Genomic DNA, 8,762 nt, shown 5'->3' with positions numbered 1-8,762 from the left:
TGTGATCCTTGTTGCTTTGCAAAGAAAGTCAAAAGACGATTACCGGTGCCTACTATGCTGATTTGCTTCATGGCCTGAGAGATTCCATAAAAGAAAAGCTGACTGCTGGAGTTCTGCTATTTCAATGACATTACCTCTTCTCACAACTCTCGACTTGCAAAGGCTGTTGTGCGACAAAGTGGATTTGAATAGCTTCCTCACCCTCCATAATCGTCATACCTTGTACCAAGTGATTTCCGATTGTTTCCTAAAATGAAAGATTACCCTCGTGGAAAGCGCTATGATGACAACGGTGACCTCAAAGCTTCCGTGAATGGGTTTGTCAGGGTGGCTTCAGAAAACTTCTTCCTGACTGGAATTAGAAAGCATCACTATCGATATGAGAAGCGTATTGAAAAGCAGGGAGATTATGTTGAAAAATAAAATTAGAAACACTTTCACAATTGTTGGTTTTGCTTGTCAGGCTTAGAACCTTTTCCCCAGCCCTTGTATAGCCACCTTCGTCAGGGATGTAATGGGAATTCCCGTGGAAGCAGTAACAATCCATACAACTGTGGATCACAACATCATCATCGAATATATTTTTAAATGCTATGCCCTTTTGTACTTTTGATAAAAACTACTCGCTGAAGAAATAATGTCCTGCTGGGAGAAGTTAATTATTCTGCTTTTTGTAACGTGTTTATAATGAAATAATATGTCACAAACTTTGCCTTAACTGTGTGGAGCTTAGCTTCCTATTTACACCCAGAAACAGAAACAGATACATTTTATGCGTTGCTAAAAACACGTTCAACATTGTACTCAAATGAAACCTATTGAAGAATATGGCGGCTAGATTTGAATCGGCTGCTACCTCCCACCAGTAACAGGTAATACAATTGGTCACGTTACCTTTGATTATATAGAAATTTTTCGTTATATTCTGAACTGACTAAAAATCTACCTGTATATAGTCGATTATGTTGAAACACAATACGAGGATCGAGTTCGGCAAAGAAATAGGAGAAACTCGCAACGCCCATATTGATATGTATGTAGTTGACGAAACACGTCGTACCTATTTGATCGTGGTGGTCGGTGCATGACGTATATTGCCATGTTGAAATCCATTGCTCATCCATGATGAGACGACATCATGTGTAATCAACCCCTTTTCGCTGCCTACGTCAATGTCTACGTCATTGTTTTATTCAATGTGTATCAGTTTCACTTCCAGCATGTGCACATTAAAGCAGTGTCAGACGTGTGAACATTAAAGCAGTGTCAGACGTGTGAACATTAAAGCAGTATCAGACGTGTGAACATTAAAGCAGTGTCAAACGTGTGAACATTAAAGGTGTATCAGACGTGTCAGATGTGTGAACATTAAAGGAGTATCAGACGTGTGCACATTAAAGCAGTGTCAGATGTGTGAACATTAAAGTAGTGTCAGACGCGTGCACATTAAAGCAGTGTCAGATGTGTGAACATTAAAGCAGTGTCAGATGTGTGAACATTAAAGTAGTGTCAGACGTGTGAACATTAAAGCAGTGTCAGATGTGTGAACATTAAAGCAGTATCAGACGTATGCACATTAAAGCAGTGTCAGACGTGTGAACATTAAAGTAGTGTCAGACGTGTGCACTTTAAAGCAGTGTCAGATGTGTGAACATTAAAGCAGTATCAGACGTATGCACATTAAAGCAGTGTCAGACGTGTGAACATTAAAGCAGTGTCAGACGTGTGCACATTAAAGCAGTGTCAGACACATTCAAGTATTGTCAAATGTTTGAACATTTCTGTAGTGTCAGGTTATGAACCTTCAAATAGTGTCAGATAAGTGAACCTTCCTGTAGTGTCAGATGTCTGGATCTTCCAGTAGTGTCAGCTGCCTGGACCTTCCTATAAGATCAGGTGTGTGGACCTCCTAGTAGTGCCAGGTGTCTGGACCTTCCAGTAGTATCAGGTGTCTGGACCTTCCTGTAGTATCAGGTGTCTGGACCTTCCCGTAGTATCAGGTGTCTGGACCTTCCAGTAGTATCAGGTGTCTGGACCTTCCAGTAGTATCAGATGTCTGGACCTTCCAGTAGTATCAGGTGTCTAGACCTTCCTCTAGTATCAGATGTCTGGACCTTCCAGTAGTATCAGGTGTCTAGACCTTCCTCTAGTATCAGATGTCTGGACCTTCCAGTAGTATCAGGTGTCTGGACCTTCTAGTAGTATCAGATGTCTGGACCTTCCAGTAGTATCAGATGTCTGGACCTTCCAGTAGTATCAGGTGTCTGGACCTTCCCGTAGTATCAGGTGTCTGGATCTTCTAGTAGTATCAGATGTCTGGACATTCCCGTAGTATCAGGTGTCTGGACCTTCCCGTAGTATCAGGTGTCTGGACCTTCCCGTAGTATCAGATGTCTGGACCTTCCAGTAGTGTCAGATGTCTGGACCTTCCAGTAGTGTCAGATGTCTGGACCTTCCAGTAGTGTCAGATGTCTGGACCTTCCAGTAGTGTCAGTTGTCTGGACCTTCCAGTAGTATCAGATTCTGGCTCTTCCAGTAGTATCAGGTGTCTGGACCATCCAGTAGTATCAGGTGTCTGGACCTTCCTGTAGTATCAGATGTCTGGACCTTCCAGTAGTATCAGATGTCTGGACCTTCTAGTAGTATCAGGTGTCTGGACCTTCCCGTAGTATCAGGTGTCTGGATCTTCCAGTAGTGTCAGATGTCTGGACCTTCCAGTAGTGTCAGTTGTCTGGCTCTTCCAGTAGTATCAGATTCTGGCTCTTCCAGTAGTATCAGGTGTCTGGACCATCCAGTAGTATCAGGTGTCTGGACCTTCCTGTAGTATCAGATGTCTGGACCTTCCAGTAGTATCAGATGTCTGGACCTTCTAGTAGTATCAGGTGTCTGGATCTTCCCGTAGTATCAAGTGTCTGGACCTTCCCGTAGTATCAGATGTCTGGACCTTCCAGTAGTGTCAGATGTCTGGACCTTCCAGTAGTGTCAGATGTCTGGACCTTCCAGTAGTGTCAGATGTCTGGACCTTCCAGTAGTGTCAGTTGTCTGGCTCTTCCAGTAGTATCAGATTCTGGCTCTTCCAGTAGTATCAGGTGTCTGGACCATCCAGTAGTATCAGGTGTCTGGACCTTCCTGTAGTATCAGATGTCTGGACCTTCCAGTAGTATCAGATGTCTGGACCTTCTAGTAGTATCAGGTGTCTGGATCTTCCCGTAGTATCAAGTGTCTGGACCTTCCCGTAGTATCAGATGTCTGGACCTTCCAGTAGTGTCAGATGTCTGGACCTTCCAGTAGTGTCAGATGTCTGGACCTTCCAGTAGTGTCAGATGTCTGGACCTTCCAGTAGTGTCAGTTGTCTGGACCTTCCAGTAGTATCAGATTCTGGCTCTTCCAGTAGTATCAGGTGTCTGTACCATCCAGTAGTATCAGGTGTCTGGACCTTCCTGTAGTATCAGATGTCTGGACCTTCCAGTAGTATCAGATGTCTGGACCTTCTAGTAGTATCAGGTGTCTGGACCTTCCCGTAGTATCAGGTGTCTGGATCTTCCAGTAGTGTCAGATGTCTGGACCTTCCAGTAGTGTCAGTTGTCTGGCTCTTCCAGTAGTATCAGATTCTGGCTCTTCCAGGAGTATCAGGTGTCTGGACCATCCAGTAGTATCAGGTGTCTGGACCTTCCTGTAGTATCAGATGTCTGGACCTTCCAGTAGTATCAGATGTCTGGACCTTCTAGTAGTATCAGGTGTCTGGATCTTCCCGTAGTATCAAGTGTCTGGATCTTCCAGTAGTATCAGATGTCTGGACCTTCCAGTAGTATCAGGTGTCTGGACCTTCCAGTAGTATCAGATGTCTGGACCTTCTAGTAGTATCAGGTGTCTGGATCTTCCCGTAGTATCAAGTGTCTGGATCTTCCAGTAGTATCAGATGTCTGGACCTTCCAGTAGTATCAGGTGTCTGGACCTTCCAGTAGTATCAGGTGTCTGGACCTTCCAGTAGTATCAGATGTCTTGACCTTCCAGTAGTATCAGGTGTCTGGACCTTCCAGTAGTATCGGGTGTCTGGACCTTCCAGTAGTATCAGATGTCTGGACCTTCCAGTAGTATCAGATGTCTGGACCTTCCAGTAGTATCAGGTGTCTGGACCTTCCAGTAGTATCAGATGCCTGGACCTTCCAGTAGTATCAGATGTCTGGACCTTCCAGGAGTATCAGATGTCTGGACCTTCCAGTAGTATCAGATGCCTGCACCTTCCAGTAGTATCAGATGTCTGGACCTTCCAGGAGTATCAGATGTCTGGATCTTCCAGTCGTATCAGATGTCTGGACCTTCATGTAGTGTGTATACCTGACCCTCCCTTCCAGAAGTACCAGATGTCTGCACCTTTAAATGGTGTCAGATGTCTGGTCCTTCCAGTGGCGTGGTGTACCTGACCTTTCCTTGAGTGTCAGATAGCTGGACCTTCAAGTGTCAGATGTCTGGATCTCCCAATAGTGTCAGATGTCTGCATTTCCCTGTCGTGTCAGGTGCCTGGACCTTCCTGTAGTGTCAGATGCCTGGACCTCTCTTTAGTATCAGATGCCTGGATCGTCCAGTAGTGTAAGATGTCTGGACCTTCCAGTAGTGCCAAACACCTAGACCGTCAAGTATCAGATGGAAGGACCTTAAAGTAGTGTCAGATGTCTGGACCTTCCAGTAGTGTTGGATGTCTGGACCTTGAAGTAGTATCAGATGTCTGGACCTTCCAGTAGTGTAAGATGTCAGGACCATTCAGGAGTATCAGATGTCTGGACCCTCCAGTAGTATTAGATGTCTGGACCTTGAAGTAGTGTCAGATGTCTGGACCTTCCAGTAGTGTTAGATGTCAGGACCTTGAAGTAGTATCAGATGTCTGGACCCTCCAGTAGTGTTAGATGTCTGGACCTTTCAGAAGTATCAGATGTCTGGACCCTCTAGTAGTTTTAGATGTCTGGACCTTGAAGTAGTGTCAGATGTCTGAAGTTTCCTGTTGTGTCAGGCGTCTTGACCTGAAAGTAGTGTCAGATGTCTGGACCTTCCTGAGGTGCCAGATACCTGGACCTTCAAGTGTCAGATGTCTGGACCTTCAAGTGTCAGATGTCTGGACCTTCCTGTAGTATCATGTGTCTGGACCTTTTGGTAGCGTCAGATATCTGGATCCTCCAGTAGTGTCAGATTTCTGGACCTTCCAGTGGTGTCAGATGTCTGGACATTGAAGTATTGTCAGATACCTGAACCTTCCATTAGTACCAGCTGTGCCCTCGTGTCATATAAGCGCATTTTGAATACTGAAAATTGAAAAGCTTTGTACTTCGCGTGTGAAATGCAAAGATGTTGTTTGATTATAATAGTTCAACTAAAGATATATTAATTATACTGGTGTTTAGTTCAGACTAGTGTATATTTCCGCAACAGACGGACCTCATACGGCTTTTAGGTTATAATATTTAAATACATAAATCTAAACAAACAGGAAATGTATTAACGGAGGATAATATACTCGTGGCCAAGTAGATGTTTAACGTCCATATATCCAGTCATTATGAAGGTTAGAACTCATTGCAACACGACATAGAACTATAAATAACCCACAAAGACATGCTTCAGGAAATACGAAAGAGGGAACAATGAAATAGTTTTAGTTTTGTTATATGTGTTATATTAATTTAGAAATAAATCAAAGATTTGTCTTATTCGTTGAATATTTGGAATTTACAAAGAAAATATAAAATGAAAAATAGCTGATAACTTTGTTCACGACAGTTGTATGGATACTTGTTGATGTGCCATTAGCAAACACTAAAATGCCGTCTCCGCGACCATCTCGTCGCGCATCACGACTGCATATTTGTAGTGTCTCATTACGTTTTCGCTGTGTATGACACAAATGACGGTTTGTAGCTTTGCCACGTCGATAGCGATGTCTATCCATCTTCTGTGATTTTATCTACTCAGATCGTGTTCCCTCATGATCCCTGACAGTACTATAACAGCATAGCCCCTGTTTTATAAATATACCTATTGATGTTGATTGTTTTGGAAATAACAGATCACTTTCCAGGGACTTAAAGTAGATTTGAACCATCCCATACATGTTGCATAGAGCAGGGACGCTTTTCCGGCGTTCGTTTGCCAATATATTTTAATGTCCAGGCTCGACTATAATTATAACATATTTAGAGAGTAACTTATAATTACCAGCTACGAGGAATTACTGGTTATGTCCCGAGTGAAAATATCGTTTACAGTCCCGAGCCCGAATACATTTAACGTTAATTTCCAGAGAGGAAAAAAATCCGTTATTGCCTGTGTCGAGTAGGTTGAATTTATTGTTACCCAGATTCATTATTTGTGGTCATCTCCTACAAATCGTTTCAGTTTTCGTCAACTTGTAAGAGTGACGACCCTTTGGCAATTGGAAGAATCCTTCCGCTTGCCTTGTTCCGAGGCCGTAATGTTATCGCAAATAAACGAAACACAGACATGCAAATAGTTATGTTAGACCATACAATAACCAAACGCATGAGGATTATCTATAACAAATCACCATGTCGTTGTATCAGTAAAACTAAAAGTAACACGAATCCTCGACGGTTAAGGAAACAAAAGGGTTGATATTGAACAGGCTGCTTGCTTTATATGACATTTAATGAGTCTGACGTTAAAGCAGTGAGAGATCTCCGACCTTGTTAATGGCCTTGTGGCGATTACATGTGTTATTCATCATTAGTCAATTGGCCGATCATTGAAAGGTGGTTATAAAGATAACTGGACAACTGTTTTTTATGTAAGATGTGTTCATTTCAGAGACTAGATGTTAGTCTAATTGAAAGGTGGTTATGAAGATGTGTAATATAGATACTGAGATAAATTCATTGATTGCTGCAGAATGCCTCTGTCCGTCTAGACATGGAAGGCCTTTCAATGATACTGCAGATATAGTTTGGTCTTAGTAAAGAACATCTGAAACACAATGCCGATTATAAACTACTTTATATCAATCCTTAACGGGTTGTCTGACATAACTTGTCATACAAAAAGGCGTTTATATGTAGTATTTTTATAACCGCCTGGCGTTCAACACTAAGGGGCTAACACAAGGACTGTTCGGCTTGGCTTGTACTGTGTCTGAGTGGGGTATCCACTGCGGTATGGTATCTCAGCAGGCTGGCACTATAAAACCGACATTAATCCGGACTAGAACAAGCGGCCACAGACTCGCTCTATAACTGCAGTGACCTTGAACGCGACGTTAAACCCCATGTCACCTCAACTATAATAACTTCTTATTTAACAAATATCAAACAACAACATAATCGAGTGTGGTTGGTATAGCTGACTTGATCCAAGACACAATAACAACGTGTTGCAGTTTGCAGTGCCTTTTGACTATATTCACTGCTATAACTTTTTACAGGTAAGAGTCTATTGAATTACCGATATTGTGATTGTTGAAAACACTCAGTGTTACATACATATCCAATTGTGCAAACTGATATACACCTATGTAACATTAAACTCTGATTTTCAGGGGCGGTCGGGTAGCCTGGTGGTTAAAGCGTTCGCTCGTCACGCCGAAGACCCGGGTTCGATTCCCGACATGGGTACAATGTGTGAAGCCCATTTCTGGTGTCCCCAGCCGTGATATTGCTGGAATATTGCTAAAAGCGGCGTAAAATCAAACTCACTCACTCACTCACTCTGATTTTCATTCTATTCATAATAATTGGTTGATATTCATTTAAAGAATCCTTGACAACTGTGGCTTAACATGTGCTATAAACAATGCGCCAAATTGTGAATGCCAATGGCTTATATAATGGCTCTTTCTATAGAGACATTGAAATAGTTCAAAAGATTTATACTAATATGTCCTTAAAACATACCCTCTTTTGAGGGATAGCTTTTGCTTTGATTCGAACATCTACTCCGTATGTTCCTGCAGATACCGGCTGTCAGATTGGTGTACCACATAAACGGTATACCCTCTCTGTGACCCATTGTCTTATTCAACACCTTTGTAGATATAGATATATTGCATCTTATTATTATAAATGTCCTTACCTTCATAAAGAAAAGAAACTGTTGTGTACTAGAATGTTTCCATGATAAACACCTCTTCAGATGTATTGTAATTAAACATCGCACTATCAGAACTAAATGTAATACTAAGCGCCACTGTGATCATGTTATGTGTTGCTTTATAAGTGTTATAACTGTATGCTCTTGTACCACCGGTGGTGTCTTGAGAATAAAGAATAACTGAATAACTGAATTGACAATGACACCGGTTGCTTGTATCCACCCCACCACATCTTGCCCATACTGGAAACAACTCATTAGTGCCTTCTATAGGCCATTAATATATGACATCGCAACATGAACCATTTGAATCTCCAGGGATGAACAATATGAATAACCGTGAAACCTGATGGACATGTAGCCAGGCCCGACTTAACGTGGAACTACGTCCAAGATATGGCACAGATAGATAACAATGAGCACAACGTACTGGAGCAAGGAGACGTGATGCAAAACATACACACACAACGCATACACACAATTATCGTAATCACTATAAACAAAGATTTCTTTAAAAGACGGAAGCCTATGAACGGTGACAAGCCACGAGCACAAGAAACTCTTCAAGCGAATTTCTGCACTTTAAGAATCAATTATAATCGTTTTTATGTAACGGGTGTACATGTTTGCTGTCTTGCGGAAAACCGAACACCCGATACTTGTTTTGGGTT

The sequence above is a fragment of the Haliotis cracherodii genome, unplaced genomic scaffold, assembly GCF_022045235.1.
Source record: "Haliotis cracherodii isolate W230 unplaced genomic scaffold, xgHalCrac1.p SCAF_34, whole genome shotgun sequence".
In the NCBI taxonomy this organism is placed as follows: Eukaryota; Metazoa; Mollusca; class Gastropoda; order Lepetellida; family Haliotidae; genus Haliotis; species Haliotis cracherodii.
The sequence above is the reverse complement of the archived record's forward strand: the minus strand, read 5'-3'. Positions refer to the sequence as shown.